We start from the raw sequence: 22,895 nt of genomic DNA on the forward strand, positions 1-22,895 counted from the left end.
AGCACGTGTGAGTACACAGGTTACGATTCCTCTTCCTGGTGTTTAATATTCAAAATTGATCTCATCACTCTGGCCTCAACTTACACGTCCTTCAAGAGAGGCCTTTAATGGAAACTGAAAACATTTCACCCCAAAACATGCTTCTTTGATATATTTTGAGATGGCTGTCAGAGACCTGCACACAGGAATAACTTGCAGAGTTGCGTTTTGGGGGGGAAATCTGCATCAGTGAAATAAACAGACTTTGATCCCACCCCACTGCCCAGATCTAGGAAAGATTAACTCAGAATAGGATGTACTTGGAAATCTGACAGAAAAACACCTACAACAGACAACCATGTATCCTTTCTGAGGGCTGCCACCTGGGAAGCTTCATCTGCAGGACAAGACCACCCCTGCCCCAGGCCTTTCCTGCCATGCTCTAAACCCTTATTCTTTCTTTTTTTTTTTTTTTTGAGACAGAGTCTCACTTTGTTGCCTAGGCTAGAGTGAGTGCCGTGGCGTCAGCCTAGCTCACAGCAACCTCAAACTCCTGGGCTCAAGCAATCCTGCTGCCTCAGCCTCCCAAGTAGCTGGGACTACAGGCATGAGCCACCATGCCCGGCTAATTTTTTCTATATATATTAGTTGGCCAATTAGTTTCTTTCTATTTTATAGTAGAGACGGGGTCTCGCTCTTGCTCAGGCTGGTTTCGAACTCCCGACCTCGAGCAATCCACCCGCCTCGGCCTCCCAGAGAGCTAGGATTACAGGCGTGAGCCACCGCGCCCAGCCCCTTATTCTTTCTATAACCTCAAGATGCTATAAAAGCATCAGCCATCTGGCCCTTTTTGGGGTTTTTCACACTTTATATAATGTGTGCACACTGATAAAATGTGTATGCGTTTTTTTCTTGTTCATCTGTCTAGTATCTCCTCAAAAAACTAAAAGTAGAACTACCATATTATCCATTGATCCCGCTACTTTGGGGTATACATCTGAAAGAAAGGAAATCAATATATCGAAGCCATATCTGCACTCCCATGTTTATTGCAGCACTACTCATAACAGCCAAAATAGAGAATCAACTGAAGTATCCATCAATGAATGAATGGATGGATAAAGAAATCGTGATACATACACACAATGGAATATTATGTAGCCATAAAAAAGAATGAAACCTTGTCATTTACAACAACATGGTTGGAACTAGAGGCCATTATGTTAAGTGAGATAAGGCAAACACAGAAAGACAAATATTGCATGTTCTCACTCATACATGGGAGCTAAAAAACAAAAATTGAACTTGTGGAGCTAGAAAGCAGAACGATGGTTACCAGGGGCTGGCAAAGGTAGTGGGGAGCAGGGGATAAAGAATACATGGTTATGGGGACAAAAATATAGTTAGAAGGAATTAGATCTAGTATTTGGCAGCAAAATGGGCCAACTATAGTTAACAGTTGTATATTTCAAAATACATAAAAGAGTGGAATTAGAATATGTCTAACACAAGGAAATGACAAATGCTTGAGGTGCTGGATACCCCAATGACCCTGATTTGATCATTACACATTGCTTGTATCAAAATACCTTATGAACCACATAAATATGTATAACTATGTGTATCCATAATAATTAAAAGTTTTAAAAAATATCAAAAAATCTGTCTAGTACCTGCTTGTTTTTTTTGTTTTTTTGTTTTTTTTTTTTGAGACAGAGTCTCACTTTGTTGTCCAGGCTAGAGTGAGTGCCGTGGCGTCAGCCTAGCTCACAGCAACCTCAAACTCCTAGGCTCGAGCGATCCTTCTGCCTCAGCCTCCCGAGTAGCTGGGACTACAGGCATGAGCCACCATGCCCGGCTAATTTTTTTTTTATATATATATATCAGTTGGCCAATTAATTTCTTTCTATTTATAGTAGAGACGGGGTCTCGCTCAGGCTGGTTTTGAACTCCTGACCTTAAGCAATCCGCCCGCCTCGGCCTCCCAAGAGCTAGGATTACAGGCGTGAGCCACAGCGCCCGGCTACCTGCTTGTTTTGTAGACTGAAATTATCAAACCTTCAGAGAAAAAAAGGTCGACTTCCCTGCACGTTCCTTGACCACTCAGCTTAGAGCAGCCCTGACCCTCCCATCCCAGCCCGCAGCACCCTAATGATTTGAGGAGAAAAGGAGACGCATAAGGAAATTAAACTTGCTGGTGAAGGTGTTGCATCTTTTATAAGCTAAAAGCACTTTCTGGGGGTGCAGGGGGGCTTGCCATTCTGTAGTCAACTCAGGCCTGGCCAGTCTCCTGTGCCACCACACTCCACCCCAGCCCTCTGCAGCCTTCATAGCCGCTACCTCCAGATTCCCTGCATTGGGATTGGCAGCCCGCACTTTCCGTGTGACCCTCACCCCAGGGATCTTTTCAGAGCACCCTCCCCTTGTCATTTTCATTAACATGTCCCTGACAAGTCCCGACCTCCCCATCCTTAGATCACACAGCGTGGCTGGCTCCAGCCTCTGCTTTCTTGTGTCTTGGAAAATGTAGAAATTGCCACAGATTTCTGTTGTTTTGCAGGATGGATCCCTGTCAGTGGCTTCAAACTTTTTTCACACTCCCTATATCCCCCTTCAGTCCAGAAAAGACAAAAAAGGAGACCCTATAGAAAATCAAAACAAAAAAACTTTCAAGTATGTTTCCCTTTCCAGCTTAGTCAGCACTGACGATTTCCAGGTGATTGGCGGGCAGGCTGTGCGTGGGACCCGCTCCCTCTGCTGAAGTTCAAGTACTTGATTGAGCATGGCAGACCCTCTCCAAGCTCTGCTGCAGGCCTGTCAAGTAGATTTCCTTAGCTTACCAGGGTAACAAGGGAGGATCCTAGCCCTGAATTTATCCACTCGAATTACTAAAAATCTATCAAATGAACAACAGTTAATTCCCTTTGTTTTCCATGCCTGGAAGGCAATATTACATGATGTTTAAGAATGTCAGTTTCAGAGGCAGACCTTGATTTGAAAGTGTTACCTAGGGAAAGTTGCTTAATCGCTTCAAACATCTGTTTTTTATTCTGTAAAAATGGGGATAAGAATTAATAATTGGCTGGGCGTGGTGGCTCATGCCTGTAACCCCAGCATTTTTAAAAGGCTGAGGCAGGAGGATTGTTGGAGGCCAGGAGTTTGAGACCAGCCTGGGCAAGATTGAGACCCCTGTCTCTACAAAATATTCAAAAAATTAGCATCAACCACAATTTCATTAGGGCAATTCCTTCATTTTGTCTTGGCAGCTACTAAGCAAGGTGTACCCGTGCAAGGTGTATACTTTGCAAAAAGCCTGAGAATATCTGAAGTTGTATTTCTCTTACACCAAGGTGGTCAGATTATGCCATCCTTTCTCCATGGCAACCAGAGGGCTCCACTATCTGGTTTAATGCCAGGCAGGCGGTAGGTGATGAAACAAAAGGAATTGCAGGCTCTATAATTCTGCTTTTCAGTGTCTTCATTTTGGAGCTCCTGTTATATATACACTCAAAATCTGACTTTGGATGACCTCTGAATCATAGTTTCAGTCATAAAAGTAGTTCTGAAACATTGACCATCTCATACATATTTTTATTTTTCTCATAGTTATTCCCTAGATGTTTACCTGAAAAAAAAATAAAACAACCAAAGCCTTTATAGTAAATATTTCTTGAAGTCTGTTATTTTAGTCTATTATCTATGGCTAACATGACAGGAATTATTAATAGGTTAGGAAGTATGCTGTTGAAAAAATTTTTGATCTGAAGTGAAATGTTTGTAAGACTTCATTTTTTTTTTTAAGTCAGAGTCTCCTGTCATCCAAGCTAGAGTATAATAGTATCATGATAGGTCACAGCAGCCTCAAACTCTTGGGCTCAAGTGACCCTCCTGCCTCAGCCTCCCGAGTAGCTGGGACTACAGGTGTATGTCACCATGCCTGGCTAATTTTTCTATTTTTTGTAGAGACAAGGTCTTGCTTTTGCCCAGGTCTGTCTTGAACTCCTGATCTTCAGCAATCCTCCTGCCTTGGCCTCCCAGAGTGCTAGGATTACAGGCTGAGCCACTGTATCCGGCCTCTAATAACTGGTATTGGATACAGAATAAATAAAACCTTACTCAGGAAAAAGTTTGTCATTCTGGAGAAAAGAGTAAAGGAAACAAAGTTGGCTGAAAGGGCTCAGTGCCTAGAACGCTAAGGAAGTAAGAATTTATGAAACTTTGAAGGCCTGGATGAGTTAAAAGAGCTTAGAACTTCAGGTCTATGAGTTGGTAGGTCTGTGACCTAAGGCAATGCACTTAACTATTCTATGCTTCATTTTATAACTGTCTGTGGAATGGGATAATAGCTATAAGATGGCTGTTACAGAGAATGTTAAAGAGGAGCTAGGCATAGTGGCCCATGCCTGTAATCCCAGCCAATCTAGGGGTTGAGGCTGGAGGATCGCTTGAGACCAAGAGTTCGAGACCAGCCTGGGCAACATAAGGAGACCCTGTCCCCCCAAAAAAAGAAGAGGAAAAAGAGGTATCTTGAGAAATCTCTTTGTAAGTTGCAAAGTGCTATGTGTATGTTGGGTAAAGTAGCAGCAGCAGCAACCTCATAATAGCTGTTACTTCTTTTGGAGCCAGCTGAATAATATTTCCAAACCACAATTCTTCCTGGGGCAGCATAAAATAAGTTGGCCTCAGCCGATAGTGAGTTGGGCTCTGGAAATACTCCAAAACATTTCATAAAATTTGCATAAAATTGTACACTTAGGATAAATAGGAAGGAAAAATGCTGCAAAAATTAATATGGGACAAACAGACTGGACTCTAATCATGAACTGCACACTTCCCCTCCCAGCCGTCCCCAGAACACTCATAATATCTGATAGAAAAACAACATGGTGGCCAAGAACTGCATTAAAAAAGAACTATTCCTCCAACATATCATAGGGGTGAAGCTAGGTAGGTTTTAATAGTGTTTAGAGTCAGCCGGGCGCGGTGGCTCATGCCTGTACTCCTAGCACTCTGGGAGGCTGAGGCGGGCGGATTGCTCAAGGTCAGGAGTTTGAAACCAGCCTGAGCAAGATCGAGACCCTGTCTCTACTAAAAATAGAAATTAATTGGGCAACTAAAAATATGTAGAAAAAATTAGCTGGGCATGGTGGTGCATGCCTGTAGTCCCAGCTACTCAGGAGGCTGGGGCAGGAGGATTGCTTGAGGCCAGGAGTTTGAGGTTGCTGTGAGCTAGGCTGATGCCAATGCACGCTAGCCCAGGCAACAGAGTGAGACTGTCTCAAAAAAAAAAAAAAAAGAGTGTTTGGAGTCAAATATAACTTGGAGAAGAGGCTGAAATAATTTTTACAAAGATGCATAAACCGGTTTGGTAATTTTGGTGGTGTTTGAGTAAATAAGTAGAAGAGCTAGGAGTGGAAGGTGCAGTGTTCCCGTGCTCAGTGCTTGTTGGGGTGGGGGGGTCTCTATTTTCTAGACTAGAAACTTGCTTGTAAAGACAAAGAGTTCAGCTGTATGTTAACAAATAGGCTCCAGGACAAACCTATTTGAAATTCCAGCAGAGAGGAAATCTGAGATCTGTGAACACCCTGTTTTCCCTACTCACTTCATCCCAATTTCCTTACTCTCTTTCCCATTCCTTTAGATACTTGCTCTTTGATAAGTAAAAATATAGCTAGTCTGATAAGGGAATGCATTTGGGCAGGGGGGAATTTTTAAAAGAATTCTTGCAAACATCTCTTCCCTCAAGGGTAATACGTATACATTTTAAAAGAGAAGTTGGCTTTAACTCCATCCAAGGAAGGCCTAAAATTGGGAATGTCTGGCACTATATGTAATTTCTGGCACTATAGTGGCAGCAAACACCTTTCTGTGTCTCACAAATCATAATGAACCCTGGAAAAGGCAGAACAAAATTTTTTACTGTGCCTGTTACAGGCATGAAATCATGCTAAGTACTTTTTATGCATGATTATTATTCCATTTTATAGATCTGGAGATGGAGGTAAAGTTCAGAAAGGCTGGTAACCAGTCTGCAACAGACCGAACTTCCCAAAGGTGGCTGCTACAGTATCTGCCACCTGGTATGTTCTAGAACAGGTATCAGCAAACTTTTTCTGTAAAGAGCCATACAGTAAATATTCAGGATTTGTGGACTGTTAGGTTTCTGTCCTGATTAGTCAGTCATTGAGGCACAGCCATAGGCAATATGTAAATGAACAAGCTTGTCTGTATTTGAGGGGTGAACCAGATCTGGTCTGAGAGCCATAGTTTGCCAATCCTTGTTCTAGAACTTTGCTGCTTCCCATCAAGAGGTGGAGTCTCATTTCCATCTCCTTGAATCTGGGAAGGTTTGTGATTTGCTTGTAATCAGGACAGTTGTGAAGAAGTGACATTGTATGACCTCCCAGGCTAGATCAGAAAAGGGGATGCAATTTCTCCCAGTCACCACATAAGCAATCCATTGTCCTGAGGCTGCCATGCTGTAAGGAAGCCCAAGTCAGTCTACGTGAAAGACCAGGTGGTGATACCTTGAAACCATCTGATATGCTCAGTCATTCTCAGTTGTTCAGCCCTCACCTGACCCCAAGCTCATGAGAGACTCTGAGGCAGAACTACCTAGCTGAAGCTCTGTCCAAATTCCTGACCCGTAGAAACAGAAATAATGAAATGATTGCTGTTGTTTTAAGGCACTGAGTTTTGGGGTGATTTGTTACATAGAAATAAACAGGAGATTTCCCCTAAACTAGTAAGTGGCAGAGATGAGGTTCAAGGCTAAGCTGGCCTGAGCCCAACCATGTGTGCTTTCTATTGCATGATTGTCTTCCAGAAGCCATTTTTAAAAATTGTGGTAAAACATACATAGCATAAAATTTGCCATATTAACCATCCATAAGTGCACAGTTCAGTAGTGTTTAATACATTCACAATGTTGTACAACCAGTCTCCAGAACTCTCTTCATCTTGCAAAACTGAAACATTGCACCCATCCAGTGACTCCCTATTCCCTTCCACAGCCCTGGCAACCAGCATTCCAGCATTCTACTCTCCATCTCTATGAATTTGGCTAGTCTAGGTTCTTCATATAAGGGGAACCGTACAGTATTTGTTTTCTTTGTGACCAGATTATTTTACTTAGGATATATATATATATATATATATATATATATATATATATATATATACATGCACATATATACACATATGCACACACACACAACCCTTGGAAATATTGTGGGTTTGGTCCCAGACCATTGTTAATAAATTGAATATTACGATAAAGTGAGCCACACAAATGTTTTGGTTCCCACATGCATAAATGCACATAAAAGTTATGTTTACACTACACTGGAGTCTATTAAGTGGGCGATAGCATTATGTCTAAAAAAACAATGTGCACAATTTAATTGAAATGTACTTTATTGATAAAAATGCTGTCACTGGGACATGAAGTGAGCACATGCTGTTGGAAAAATGTCGCTGACAGACTTTCTTGATGCAGGTTTGCCACAGACCTTCAATTTGTAAAAAATGCAATGTCAACGAAGCGCAATAAATCGAAGCACAATAAAAGAAGGTGTGCCAATGTTGGTTAGTGACTTTGATCAGAGACTAGCAAAGGTTTGTAAAGAAGAAATGTCAGAGAATCGAGATCCCATAAGTCAAAGACGCACACAACGTGTGCAGGAAGGACTTTGCAACAGCAGTTACCCTAACAATTACAATTCAGACTGTGGCCGCTAAAGGGCTTTGAAGAGAGAGGAATGCATGAATCAAGAATAAGATAAGGCTATTCAGTTTGTTTCAACTTGTGGGCTGTTTGACTTTCCTATCAGAGCCATGCCTTGAAAATGAAATCATTTCTATCACACAGCCCTTTGAAAGAGCATCGAACACAAACACTCACTGTCTGCACTTTTATTTCCTCTGTGTCTAGGGTGTGTATTGACTCGGTGGAATTTGGGGAACTAGCTGTGAATTATGTATCAAATGAAAACCTGCAGGGAGCTGGCTCAGGGGAGGCTGAGCCTCCAATGCTGCTATTTGCTTACACAGACTAAGACTGAGCCTTTGGTGGTTTCTTTGACCTTTTCTGCCTTCCTCCCACCCCTCGCCTAACTTAGTTATTTATGAAAAAGGCAGTTCTGGGTTTCAGGCCACACTTCTAAAGTTTACAGCTCAGGGCCAAGCACAGTGGCTCATGCCTGTAATCCCAGCACTTTGGGAGGCTGAGGTGGGAGGATCGCTTGAGCCCAGAGTTCGAGGTTGCTGTGAGCTATGATTGCACCCCTGTGTTCCAGCCTGGATGACAGAGCGAGACCCTGTCTCTATAAATAAATAAATAAAGTTAACAGCTCAGCCCCGGCTGCCAGCATTCACGCTAATTGTGCCTAGCCTACCTGCTATATTGGGAAAGAATGGAGGTGATCTTTTTGAATCTCCCAGGATCCTAGCCCACTGTCACGGCTGCATTGTATTTCCCTCCAAATCCATATGTTGAAGTCCTAACTCTCAGTACCTCAGAATATAACTGTGTTTGGAGATAGGCTTTTCTTTTTTTTTGAGATGAGGTCTTGCTATCTTGCCTAGGCTGGACTTGAACTCCTGGGCTTAAGCAGTCCTTCTCCCTCAGGCTCCCAAGTAGCTAGGACTACAAGTGGAAATAGGTGATTTAAAGAGTTGATTAGGTTCAAATTAGGTCATTAGGGTGTGCCCTAATCCAATATGACTGGCCCTTATAAGAAGAGAGCCACCAGGTACACACATACACAGACAAAATGAGGACACAGAGAGGAGGTGGCCACCTGCAAACCAAGGGGAGAAGCCTCAGAAGAAATAACCTTGCCGACACCTTGATCTTGGACTTCTAGTCACCAAAACTATGAGAAAATACATTTCTGTGTTAAGCCAACCCATCTATGGTCTTTGTTATGGTACACTAGGACACGAACACACTCACTAACAGAAAGTTCACAGCCTTGAGGTTGGGCCTTCAGCTCAGAAAAGTTCTGAAGGTAATAACCAGAAATCTCAAATGGCACAGTTCCTCTTTCTGCGTCTTTCCCAGTGACCTCCTGGCAGGTTCAGAGGGCAATGCTAGGGGCTGAGCAGGGCTGAGTGCTGGCCTTCAGCTAGTTTAGTGGGGACACTGAAGGCTCTTAACTCAGAAGTGGAGGGACTAGGGCTCTAATTTTTTAGACATGGGGTCTCACTATATTGTCCAGACTGGAGTGCAGTGGCTATTCATGAGTGCAATCATAGCACACTCCAGTCTCAAACTTCTGGGCTCAAGCGTCCACCTGCCTCAGCCTCCCGACTGGCTGGGACTACAGGCATGTAGTCCACCACCATGCCTGGCCACCTACTGGCGTTTAGGCAGGTGGTAGGATGGGTAGTGGGTGGTTCCTAATGATGCCCAGAGCCTAATCTTTGAAATCTGTGAATGTTGTTACCTTATATGGCAAAAAGGACTTGGCAGATGTGATTACGCATCTTAAAATGGAAAGATTATCCTGGATTATCTGAATGGGCCCATTGTAATCACAAAGGTCTTTGTAAGAGGGAGGCAGGAGGGTCAGAGACAAAGAAGAAGGGATGATGGAAGCAGAGCGGCATGGGTGTTTGCAGGGAGGGTGGAGTGAAGATGCCTGACTGTCACTGGCTTTGAAGACAGAGGAAAGAGCCAAGGGTCAAGGAATACAGGCAGCCTCCAGAAGCTGGGAAATGGATTCTCCCCTATAACCTCCATAGAGAAGCACAGCCCAGCTGCCCCATTTTAGGCTTCTGACCTCTAGAACTGTAAGATGATTTGTGTTGTTTCAAGCCACTCAATTTGTGAGTATAATTTGTTACAGCAGCAATAGGAAACCAATACGGGCGGTAAGGATGAAAATCCTTGAGAACAGCTGCTATCACATTTAAATAGGCAGTGATAAGTGCCCAGAAAATTTTCAAAAGAGACAAAGTTAAAGCTTCCACACCTTAAAATAGTAGTAGTTTTCAAAGGGTGGTCTCCAGCCAGCAGTGTCAGCGGCCCTGGGAACCTGCGGGTTCCACCCTAGACCTACTGGATCAGAAACTCTGCGGGTGGGGCTTTAACAGGTCCTTCCGGTGAAACAGAAAAAAAGTGACCTAGGCTGGTTTTTTGCCAACAGAAGGTACCTGTGCACACTCTGATGTGCACGTGTGTATTGTGTGTGTATGTTGGGTGTGTGTGTGTGTTCCCGTTGAATCTATAATTAAACTGATACTTCGTGATTCATGCTTTGGCTGGGAATCATGGACCAAGTTATTCTCCCAAACATGGGCTCTGCAGGGAGGAGGGAGAGGACAGAGGGTCCTGAATTCAGCTTCTGCATGGCCACAAGTCCAGTCCCCGTCACCCAGCCTGTGCCTGAGTGAATGGGACCAGATCCTGGGGAGAGCCCTGCACGGCCACCACACTGCCCCAGCCCGGGGCAGGCAGCATCCGGTGATTTCCTCATCCTTCCTCAATTCCTTACTTGCCTGAGGCAATCCTAACCTGGCTAGTGGAAAGATACTCACTTTTGAAAACATGGGTGAGGTCATCTTTTCCAGCCACAGCTTACAGTTTAGGACCACACAGGCACTTCAGTCCTGGCTCTGCCTCACATTAGCTGGGGGATCTTGGGTGCTTCATCTCCGAGGCCCCGTGTCCTGGTGTAACACGGACCTGCTTGAAAGCACTGCTCTGACAGAGGTGCTGAGAGGATTAGAGGAGAAAGGGTCCTAGCGCAGGGCCTGAAACAAAGTAAATGCCTCAAACTGCTGTTATTCGTTGATTCGTTGTGGTTAATGTTATGCACTGCAATTAATAGCTACTCTTATCTATACCGGCTCTAACATCTGTGTCCCCACGTAAGGGCCCCTACACACGAGTTCAGCTACTTAAAGGATTCCTACATTCTGCTCACAGCCTCTGATCCCTGAGGTTCTCCGAGGCTGGGTGAAAAGGAGAAGCCGCTTCTCCTGGCGTCCCAGCTGGGGGAATCTTCAGGGCGCCTGCGTTCCTCCTGGGCTCGGTGGCTCCGGTACTTTTCCTCCCTCTTCCTCCTCCTCCTCCTCGCCGGCCTCGGCTCCATCCAGACAGGGCGCCGCATTCCGCCGCTCCAGAAGCGGAAGTAAGGCACATTTAGGACCTTTCTGGGTGAGTGACAGCATTGGCGATGAGATTAATAAAATGTCTGTGTCGGGGGAAGCCAGCCTTTCCCTGAGTCACCTCTGCCCCACCTTTCTCGTGACGCATACAATGAGCCTGTCCGACTGCCGGCCCGTGCGATCCGCGTGTGTCAGCCCCTGGCGGGGACACAACGGGCGTCTGTGACCCGGGCGCGAACCGTCTGCTTGCGGGCCCGGCCCGCCACTGCCCCCGGGCGCCGCCACCGCCACCTCGTCCGTCCGCGGTGGCGCCGAGCGCGCGTCTCTGTGCCCTGGTGGCAGCTGTCGCGCCGAGGCGGCAGGGATTTTCCTCAGGCACCGCGCGACGCGGAGCGAGGGCGTCCCCGGAAAGCGCCGCGCTGGGCGGGCCTCCGCGACGTCGCGGCGTCGCCGCCCGCAGCTCGGCCGGAGGCGCGCTTCTGCCGCGTCGCCCTCCCGCCTGCCGCGCGGCACTCTCGGAGCAAACTCGCCGCCTACATCCCGCAGACTTCCAGACGTCCCCTTCTCAGAAGGGAAAAGCCCGTCCTTCCCCACAGAAAGAGCTTACTTTCTCAAGACGCTCTCAAAAGTCAAGATAAAGACTTTTGAGACGCTGACAGAGAAAGAACACCCCACCCCCCTTTGAAATGGAAATTTGTTCTGTTTAACTGAAGGGAAGGATTGGTCATATTACCTCGGATTTAGGCCATGTGCCTCCCTGGGGACCTCAAGAACAAAATCATCTAAACCCCAAGAAACAGACCACAGAGACCCGCCCAGGCAATCATCGAATGCTTCCCCTCCCCGTCCTCAAAACCCAAAATGATGGTCTCCCACGGATGTTTCCAGAAGCAAAGTCTACCTACTACACACAGAATACGACGAGGGGAAAACCCGAGTCGTGAGGCCTTGAATGCCACCGAGTGCGTGTGCCTGAGGGCCGGCCCGGCCTGCGCGCCGCACGGCGATTCTGCACGTCCCTGGTCCAGGGGGACGCAGGCCCCCAGTCCTCCTCGCCGAGATCTAGCTCTAGACGTTTATGCCTGGCGACTGCCACATTCTGCCAGTATTCAGGAGACTCTAGCAGGAGTGGACGCATCCCACCTATTCGCTTTGCTGACCTCTGTGCCGCTGGGCTGGCAGTTAATGTCCTCACATCCTGTTGAGAGGCTCTGGGTACCTCTGGGGGTCAGGTGGGGCGTCGCGGTGGGAAGGTGAGACTGCCTCCAGGTGACACTCTGGGACGGGGCTGCTTCTGTGTGTGAAGTTCTTTAGGGGGCGCCGTTCACACAATGTCCCAAACAGAAAGCAATCATAGGCTAAATAAGCAAATTATTTTCTAGATTAGATTTCTGGTAACTTCAAGCATTCACAATAGAAAATGGTTTGCTTTAAAGCAGTTAAGCCTGGTGGGGGGCGGGGGGAATAAAATAAAGCAGTTAAGCCAAAAGCACAATTTCTTTTTCTTAATTAAAAAAAAATTTTTTTTTTAGAAATGGGGTCTTGCTGTGTTGCCCAGGCTGGTCTTAAAGTCCTAGCAATAAGTCATCCTCCTGCCTCAGTCTCTGAGTAGCTAGGACTAAAGACAGGAGACACTGGGTCTGGCTCAAAAGCATGAATTTTAATTCAGAGGGCTGGAAAGATTTGTGGTTGCCTAGATTTGGGGGTAAAGGGTGGAGTGTGACTGCTAATTAGCGAAATGAAAATGTTTGAAGCTTAGACTGTGGAGATGGTTGTACAACACTGCGAACACACTAAAAGACACCGAATTGTATACTACTTTATTTTATTTTAAGACAGTCTCGTTCTGTCTCCCAGGCTAGAGAGTAGTGGCATCATCATAGCTCACAGCAACCTCAAACTCCTGTACTCAGGCCATCCTCCTGCCTCAGCCTCCGAGTAGCTGGGACTACAGGCACTTGCCACCATGCCTAGCTAATTTTTCTATTTTTTGTAGAGATGGGGTCTTGCTCTTGCCCAGGCTGGTCTCAAACTCCTGATCTCAAGCAACGCTCCCGCCTCGGCCTCCCTAAGTGCTAGGATTACAGGCATGAGCCACCATGCCGGCCTGAAATTGTACACTTTGAGTGAATTTTATGGTATGTGAATCCTACCTCAATAAAGCTGTTAACAATTTAACTCTGAAAGAATTATGTGGTCTCATAAAAAAACAACCCTAGTATTTTATTAGTGCTAATAATCTTTTATCGATAGTTTCTGGTGTGCGGTTACTAATACTTTAGGTTAAATATGCTCTTGAAAAGAACAGATTGGAGAAGTTCTGAGGCTTCATAACTCAGGGAAGACACCGGATTCCAAGCATGCAAATGCAGCAAGTGGGTTTGTCTAGTATTTTGTCAGTTTTACTGGACTTTTTGTCCCCTATACAGATCCACAGGGTAGAAGGGAGGGACTGCTACACATGCATGCTTCCTTATCGTCCTCTATCTCCTGCCCTCCCATACTCAACAGTCCACCACACCATCCAGATGATTCTGCAACAGGTAAGCACATCAGAATCTTGAGGAAGAAGAAAGTGGAGAGGAGGGTAATTTGAAAAAACATACAGTAGTTTGTCTTGTGATATTTGGTTGCAGGGCATTCCTTCGCTCTGTGCTATATTCTTAAAGAATAATTGCAAAATGAACTTCCTGTAGCCAGCATCTAAGCAAAGATATAGCATGCCATCAGCACCCCAGGAGCCTACAGCTTACATCCCCTCTACATCTCTTTCCTGTTACAAACTCCTCCCCACCCCAGAAGTCAGCACTCTCCTGATGTTTGTCGTTATTTTCCTGTCTTTTAAAACATAGTTTTACCATTTCTGCATGCATTCCTAAACAATATACAACACTTACGACAATATACAACAATTACACCTGTTGTTGAACTTTATATTAATGGAAGCATACTACATACATGTATTCTTTTGTGTTTTGCTTCTTCTGCTTAACCTTGTGGGGTAGATTCATCTATATTGTTATTAATAGTAGACACAACTTGTCAATTATTGTTGCTATATGAAAATAACAAAATTTCATTGCATGGAAATATATAATAAAAACACATTTTACTATAGATGTATATTTGGATTGTTTCTTTGATATTTGAACAATGCCACCATGAACATCCTGGTCTATGTATTCCAGCACACAAGTAAAAGACTTTTCTAGGGAATTTCTAAATTGTACATTATGAGTTTCTTCCTAATGTCAAATAATTTTCAAACAAATGCTTGTATCAATATACACTCCTGCAACAGTGTATGAGAATTCCTTTTGCTCCACGTCTTTGTCAACATTGAATATTGTTACACTTTACAAATTTTGCTAACCTGGTAGATGTGTAATGGTATATCATTACAGTTTTACTTTTTTTGGATTACAAATGAGATAAGTAATTTTCTGCAGTTTTTGACATTTTGATTTCTTTTTTAAGAAGGGCAAAGTTTGAACATAATAGTCAGATGTCACAACCTTTTCCTTTACTTTTGGTGCTCTTGGTATTTTATTTCAGAAACCTACCCCTATATTGTTTTTGGAAGTTTTATTGTTTTATCCATTCACATTTAGGTCTTAAATCCATCTAGAATTGATTAGGAGGGCCAGAGTGTAAGGTTGTGATGGTTAATTTCATGTGTCAACTTGCTGGGCCATGTGGTGCCCAGCCATTTGGCCAAACATTATTCTGGGTGTGTCTGTGAGGGTGTTTTTGGATGAGAGTAACATTTGAATCAGAAGACTAAGCAAAGTAATTGTCCTCTCTAATGTGGATGGGCCTTATGTAATCGACTGAAGTCCTGAATAGAACAAGAGGCCAAATATGAGGGAACTTCTGTCTGGCTGGTTAAGCTGGGACATCGTTTTTTTTTTTTTTTTCCAGCCTTTGGACTTGGCCTGAAATATTGGCACTTTACACTTTATGGATCTTGAACCTTCAGGCCTTCAGATTGAAACTTACACCATCAGCTCTCTTGGGTCCCTAGCTTACTGCTTGTAGATCTTAGGAATTCTCGGCCTCCACAATTGTCTGAGCCATTTCCTTATAACCAGTCCTATCTATCGATATCTTTCCTATTGTTTCTGTTTCTCTGGAGAACCCTAATACAAAGGTACAGTCCAATTTTATTTTATTTTTTCCAAATAAATACCTCTTTGGGCCAGCACAATCTACTGAAACATTGTCCCTTCTCCACTGATCTGCAAAGCTGCCTCTGAAGCTTCCATATGTGCCTGGGACTATTTCTGTGCTCTCTAGTCTGTTCTATTGGGCCATTGCCCTGTCCTTGTGCCAACACCACATGTCTTATTACTATAGGCTAATTATAAGTCTTGATGCTTGATAGGGCAAATCCTCCCATCTCGCCCTTTTTCAAGAGTATCTTGGCTGTATTTGGTGCTTTGCAAAAACTAAAATATAACAACAACAAAACTGTTAGGATTTTGATTGAGATTGCATTGAATTTACAGATCAATTTTAAGAGAATTGGCACCTTTATAATTTGTTATTTTGAGTCTTCAAATCCATAAAGTATTTACTTTTTAAAAAATGTTTCTCAATAAAATTTTGTAATTTTCTCTAGAGAAGTCTTATTCAAGCTTATCATAGATTTTTAAGGTACTTCGTAGCTTTTAATGCTCTTTTTAATTTCATCTTCTATTTGTTGTTGATAAATACAAGTTGCAATTTGTTTATTTATTGACTTTGTATCTAGCAACCTTTCTAAAATTTCTAATAAATTTTAATAATTTATCTGTAGATTTCTTGGGGTTTATATATACACAATTATATCATGTGTGAAGAATGTCAATTTTATTTCTACCTTTTTGTGGTAATTTAAAACATATCTGCAAAGTCTCTGGCAGTCCTCCCATTGAGAGGTGAGGACTAAATCCCTTCTCTTTGAATCTGGACAAAACTTAGTGACTTGCTTGTAATCGATAGAATGTAGTGGGGGAGACAGAGTGGGTAACTTCCAAGGCTGGGTCAGGAAAGTCTTCCACCTGGTTCTGCTGGGATGCCAGTTGCCAAGGTTAGAAAAATACCTCATAAGGCAGCCATCATTGAAGACAATCACCTTGATATCACCATGCTGAAGAGGCCACATGTAGGCTTTCTGGTCCATAACCTCAACTGAGCACCTAGCTGACAGCCTGCATCAACTGGCAGCCATGCCAGTGGGCCACCCTGGACACCCAGCCCAACTGGGTCTTCAGATAACTGCAACCCCAGCTGATGTCTGAATGCAGGTGCATGCTGTCATCCCTTTAGTGGTGGTCTGCAGTCTTTGTTTGTAAGTATCTTTATTTTGTCTTCATTTTGGAAAAAATATTTCCTTCAGATGAGACCTTGTATATTGGCAGTTATTTTCTTTTAGTACATTTAAAGAACTGTCTTCTGAAGTTAATTTGTCTTTTTCCTTCCAATTCCTTTGAAGATCACTAGGATTACTCCAGTCTTTGATTTTCCTTTGTTTGGGATTTGTTTAGTTTCCTGAATGTAGATTGGTATCTGCCTTTTATCACTTCTGATATATGCTCTGTTTTATTTTCTCTCTACTCTCTTTCAGGAACTCTGATTTATTACACATTTTATTTTCTTTATCCTACCATCCATATATATTATTATCTCTTTGATATTTTTCTGTCCATTGAGTTTTTAATTTCAATTATTTTTTTAATTTCTAGAATTTTCTGTTTCTTTTTCAAATCCTCTAGTCATTTTACAACTAATTTCTTGTTTCCTGAAAATCTTTTAAAGCTTAATTTTTTATTTCTTGCACATAGTATGCATCTTTGTGTTATAACAATTCTAATAATCTAACATCTTATCTAACTTTATGTATGCTGTTATCTAGACAGATGCTAAAGATACAATGTGAAGAAAAAAGAGCGAGTTGCAGAACAGATTAGAATAATTTTGTATATATATATATATATATGAAATGTATATTATGATTCCATTTGTGTATGTGTATAGAAGATACCTGGAGAGCTACACAAGAAATTTAGACACGTGGATGGGTCTCATGGAGACTTTTTCTTTGGAAAAAAGTCCCCACCATAAATTTGCGTAATAATTTTTTGTATATATTAAGGAAAAAATAAAGTTTACTAAAAGAGAATCATTTTTTCTAATATGTAATGTTTTATATTCTTTATAATCCACTCCAATGAATGAGTTGATACTCTGTATTTATTGCCATCCAGATGAGATCCTTTCTTGTAGTTGAAAACTTTGATCTCCCCATTCCTTCTTTGTTTATCTGAAGGTTAAAAGACATTTTGGACTTTCCATCGTGACCTAACTCATCCTTGGCTGGTCATTTTGCTTTTGTTTCTCTTCTTTAAGTTTTCAATTTCTTATTTATGTGTACTGCCCTGACATTATATGAATAAAATTGAGACCTATGTGAATTATATTGAGGATACTGCCTGAATTTCTACCTGAGTTCTCTTATTTTATGCCCGACTAAGTCACACATTATGACTTTTATATAAATTTTCATGGATTATTAACTCAAATTATGCTGTTATAGTCAACCATATGAAATGAGGTAATTGGAAAGATACCATGTTTTTACATAATGAGCTTGGTCTCTGAATTACTGAAGAACTCTGTCATATATTTGTACAGATGAATTTATTTGGAGGTGGACAAAATAATTCTAATCTTTACCAAGTATTAGATTTCCCACTTGTAATTTCAATTTCATGATATATTTGATTATTATTATTATTATTATTATTATTTTTAGACAGAGTCTCACTTTGTTGCCCAGGCTAGAGTGAGTGCCGTGGCGACAGCCTAGCTCACAGCAACCTCAAACTCTTGGGCTCAAGCAATCTTGCTGCCTTCCTCCTCTCAAGTAGCTTGGACTACAGGCATGGGCCACCATGCCCAGCTAATTTTTTCTGTATATATTAGAAATTAATTTCTATTTATAGTAGAGACAGAGTCTCGCTCTTGCTCAGGCTGGTTTCAAACTCCTGACCTCGAGCAATCCGCCTGCCTCGGCCTCCCAGAGTGCTAGGATTACAGGCGTGAGCCACAGTGCCCGGCCTATATTTGATTTTTTTAAGCACAGCAAATTTTCCTACTTTATTGTCTGACGTAAGATGTGTTGGGTGACGTCAGAAAAGAGACACTTTTCCTGGCTCCCATTAGAGCAGGGTTTGGAATGAAGTAGGGAAGTATGTGCAATAATCACAGAAATCACTCCAATAGAAGATAGGTGAAATATCCAAATATTCTAGACTGCTAGCCATAGAAAGTTTCATACACACACTAGTCAAGAGTCTGGTTGCCTGTCCCATTTTTGTCAGTGAATAGGAATTCCATCTTCGTGGCAGTGTTCAGAGTCTCACCTCACTAACAGGGCCACCTCACCCATTTGTTCAGTGGCTGCAGCCAACCTCCTGGGGACCAGCGAAGCCCCCAGGGATGTGCCTCAGTGGGAATCCCCCCAGCAGGTGGCCACCATCTCCACCTTGCAATTGGCTATTTGCTAACAACTTTCTAACATTTTAACCCAACTCTCCCATAATGTAATCCCCTTACGTTGATTTCTGACCTTTCAAAACGAAAGAAATTGGCAATATCCAATTTGTAAACCCACATTCCTCTCTCTTGTATCTACATTTATTCACTTATTTTATTTTAACAACCCTCTGAGTGAGGAATCTACATTTAAGTAGTCATCAATTCCATTAATCCAATTGCTTCATTCCACGGATGGCCTTGGGCTTGGCAGGCATCCCTTAATAATCACTGGGTTTTCTGCCTCTCATCCAAACCCTTTCTAATATGCTCTCTGAGCTATTTACTCTCTCAGTTATATTTTGAAGAGACAAACTTGATCATTTTGTTCACTGGCTTAAAGATCTTCAATGGCTCCTCACTTCCTAAAAGATGACATCCAAATTCCTTGTTGGGAGTTTTACATGTTAACCCTTTATCTCCTGCCTCTTCCTATTCTCTCCTCATACACCTTTGCTACTTTCTCAAATATGTGCATTTTCCTATTTCCATGAGTTGACACGTGCAGCTCCTCTGCCTGTAGTTTCCACCTTCCCTTTCTTTACCCGGCTAACTCCTCTTACCCATGCTTCAGGTCTTCTCTCCCCTCTCCTCTGAAGCCTTCCTGGGTTACCCACGCTGGCCTGTGCTTTCTTAGCCCTTCAAAGCTGCCTCTCACCCTTCTTGCTCACTAATTATGAATATCTGTCTCCCCAAGAGACCAGAACTCATGTCCTAACCATCTTGGAATGCAGACCCTACACAATGCTTGGCTCAATACAATTTTTTTCAATTATACTTTTACATAAACTAGTTCATATGTCTTTCTAAGGCAACTGATCTTTTCCCAAGGACAAAGTTGGACTATCACAAAATGGACCTTAGAATGTGCCTGATTACCCAGTGAGCAACAGTGATACCCTGTCCTTTTGATTATTGTTTTAAAATTTTGCATGTGTATGTTTTTGTGTGTTTTGCAGGGATAGTGAATGAGCAAAAAAGAGGGAAAGACTGGTCAAGAAATCTCACTTCTTCCTGATGTTAAGACTCATACTTCAATAATATAAAATGCAGGAGTTGCAGAACCCCGGAAAAATCTCCATCTGGAGTCTTGCCCTCTTATTTGCCTTCTAAAAATATGTTTAGTTTATTGGGTAAAGGTAGCCACACTTTGCTCCTGGGGCTACTTTCCTATACCTATAATTTTTGCTCTTTTAAAAATGTTTAACATTAATATATTAATTATATATATATATGGATATATTTTGTTGTTGTTGTTGAGATAGAGTCTCACTCTGTCGCCCTGGGTAGAGTGCATTGGCGTCATTGTAGCTCACAGCAACCTCAAACTCCTGGGCTCAAGCGATCCTCCTGCCTCAGCCTCCCGAGTAGCTGGGACTACAGGTGCGTACCACCACACCCAGCAAATTTTTCTATTTTTAGTAGAGATGGGGTCTCATTGTTGCTCAGGTTGGTTTCGAATGCCTGATCTCAAGCAATCTTCCGGCCTTGGCCTCCCAGAGTGCTAGGATTACAGGCATGAGCCACCGCGCCTGGCGAACAATATATTATTAATATGTTTAAATAATATACTAATATAATAGGCAGAGTTTTGTTAAGGACCTGGCCAATTCCAAATACATTAGAAAGACTGATGCCTGACTTACATTGCCCTAGCACTGTAAACATTTTCTTTTTTTTTCTTTTTTAAATTTTTTTAGAGACAGGGCCTCGATTTGTCAGCCAGGCTGGAGGGAAATAGTGTGATCATAGCTCAGTGTAACCTCAGACTCCAGGGCTCAATCAAGCCTCCTGCTTCAGCCTCTGGAGTAGCTGGGGTACAGGCATCTTGATTAATCTTTAAACATTTTTTTTTTTGTGGAGATGAGATCTCACTATGTTGCCCAGGCTGGTCTTGAACTCCTGGCCTCAAGCAATCCTCCTTGCCTCTCAAAATGCTGGGATGATAAGCACGAGCCACTGTGCCCAGCCTTTAAATGTTTCAATTCATTAATTTACTGGTGTTACACTATTAATTATGGGGTTTTGTTTGTTTTTCTGCTAAGTATCTGTTTTGTTTTGTTTTGTTTTAAATCTTGTGGTTTCATACTGTTTCTTCCCTCAGTCACATTACTGTGCCTCTCACTGCCTTGGATGTCATCTTGTTAATGAAATATTAGCACTTTATAAAGATCACAGCAACTATTCTGTTAATCTTACATTTTTATAATGTGGGAAAATTTTAAGAATAATATCAAGTTCTTGAGGCATTATGTATTGGCTTTTTTTTTTTTTTTTTTTTTTTTTTTTGAGACAGAGTCTCACTTTGTTGCCCAGGCTAGAGTGAGTGCCGTGGCGTCAGCCTAGCTCACAGCAACCTCAAACTCCTGGCTCAAGCAATCCTCCTGCCTCAGCCTCCCGAGTAGCTGGGACTACAGGCATGCGCCACCATGCCCCGATAATTTTTTGTATATATATTAGTTGGCCAATTAATTTCTTTCTATTTATAGTAGAGACGGGGTCTCGCTCTTGCTCAGGCTGGTTTCGAACTCCTGACCTCGAGCAATCCGCCCGCCTCGGCCTCCCAGAGAGCTAGGATTACAGGCGTGAGCCACAGCGCCCGGCCGGCTATTTTTAACATCAGTAAAACATTCAATATCATCAGGACTTGATACTATTAGTATTTGATTCCTATATTATCAGGAGAACAGCTGCAAATGAGTCTGATTATATCATAAAGTTCAGCAAGATTCTAAAAAGGTCACAACAGTTTATGATATCAAAATGCATATTAGATAGGTTGCAATGGTTGTGTAATAAGTCCAATTTCCTTTAATCTACTTTATCTAAGCACATTGAGTGAGAAGACCACAAGAACTCAACTAATGGTACACTGTCCCTTCAGTTTCTAAAGATAGCTTTTCATTCCCATTGGTTTGAAGTAGGAAAGTCCCCAAAGCTGTGAGTCATGATCTGGGTACTCTTAGCAGTGCCCAGAAGGCCTGTGCAAAAGCACAGGAAGAGCACAGACGTGCTACTTTGTGGAGACAGCACAGGCCACTAACTGTCGCAGGGCCAGGACTTTGTATAGGAATCACAGCCCATTGGCTTAAAATCTGGTCACCGCTGAGCTTTCTGTGGGGCCAGGTTGGCATAGAATTTATCACAGTGACTCAGGAAAAAAGCCTCTTAAATCTCTGATGCACATAATGATAAAGTAACAGTTTGACAAATATACGAAATACACCATTTGACACAATTGTACTCCTGCTATTCAAAGAATTGTATTTTTTTTTTTTTTTTTGAGACAGAGTCTCGCTTTGTTGCCCAGGCTAGAGTGAGTGCTGTGACATCAGCCTAGCTCACAGCAACCTCAAACTCCTGGGCTCAAGCAATCCTACTGCCTCAGCCTCCCGAGTAGCTGGGACTACAGGCATGCGCCACCATGCCTGGATAATTTTTTCTATATATATATTAGTTGGCCAATTAATTTCTTTCTATTTATAGTAGAAACAGGGGTCTCACTCATGCTGAGGCTGGTTTCGAACTCCTGACCTAGAGCGATCCGCCCGCCTCGGCCTCCTAGAGTGCTAGGATTACAGGCGCGAGCCACTGCGCCTGGCCCACAGAATTGTCTTTTAAACTGATTAGCCTAGTGAGATAGAATATATGATGATTTTTTTTTTTTTGTATTCGTCAAATCTCCTAAGACAGTAGTGCCTTCCATGTGATAGATGCTTAATACATATTTATGAAAAAATAGAATGAGAAATAGGGGTAATTTGAGATAAAAGTTCTATTTAAGGCCTGCGCTGGGCTAAGTGCCATGTTGTCCTGTTCTCGAAGCCAAGGGGCTCTTGCCCCAAACTACACGCCGAAACCCTTGATTTAGAGACCAAGCATAGAGAACAACACACTCGCACGATCAAAACCTCACAGCACTTTAAAGTAAGTAGGAGAGATACGGCTTGCCACGGCAAGAAACAGAGCAGGTGGTGTTCTGACTCGGGTCTGAAATGAATTCCTGTTGAACAAGTGGTGGAAGTGGACAAAGCTCCCGACAGAGGAGGGACCCAGAACATGGGGACATCGGGCAGTCAGGTGGTTCTCCAGGGTTACACGGCTCCGCCAAGACCCAAGGGCTGTCTAAGCTGAACCTGCGCCGCATGCCCGTGTTCTTCCCGTCCTGAACTTGTACGTGAGAGGTGTTTCCTAGCTGAGGGCCAAATGTGCGGCCGCTGCTG

The 22,895-nt window shown here is 42.9% G+C and overlaps 1 protein-coding gene and 1 long non-coding RNA gene across 24 annotated transcripts in view; both read right to left on the minus strand.

Moving 5' to 3' along the window:
* DLGAP1 (DLG associated protein 1) overlaps positions 1-22,895 on the minus strand; it is an 882,341-nt gene that overhangs the window by 101,288 nt on the left and 758,158 nt on the right. The window lies entirely within an intron of this gene.
* LOC142861577 (uncharacterized) lies at positions 8,525-15,042 on the minus strand. The gene is made up of 2 exons (XR_012912807.1): positions 11,227-15,042; positions 8,525-11,139 (listed from the first exon to the last, which is right to left on the minus strand). It is a non-coding gene; the product is annotated as an uncharacterized LOC142861577 (long non-coding RNA).

Source organism: Microcebus murinus, chromosome 17 (genome assembly GCF_040939455.1).
Source record: "Microcebus murinus isolate Inina chromosome 17, M.murinus_Inina_mat1.0, whole genome shotgun sequence".
NCBI classification, from domain to species: Eukaryota; Metazoa; Chordata; class Mammalia; order Primates; family Cheirogaleidae; genus Microcebus; species Microcebus murinus.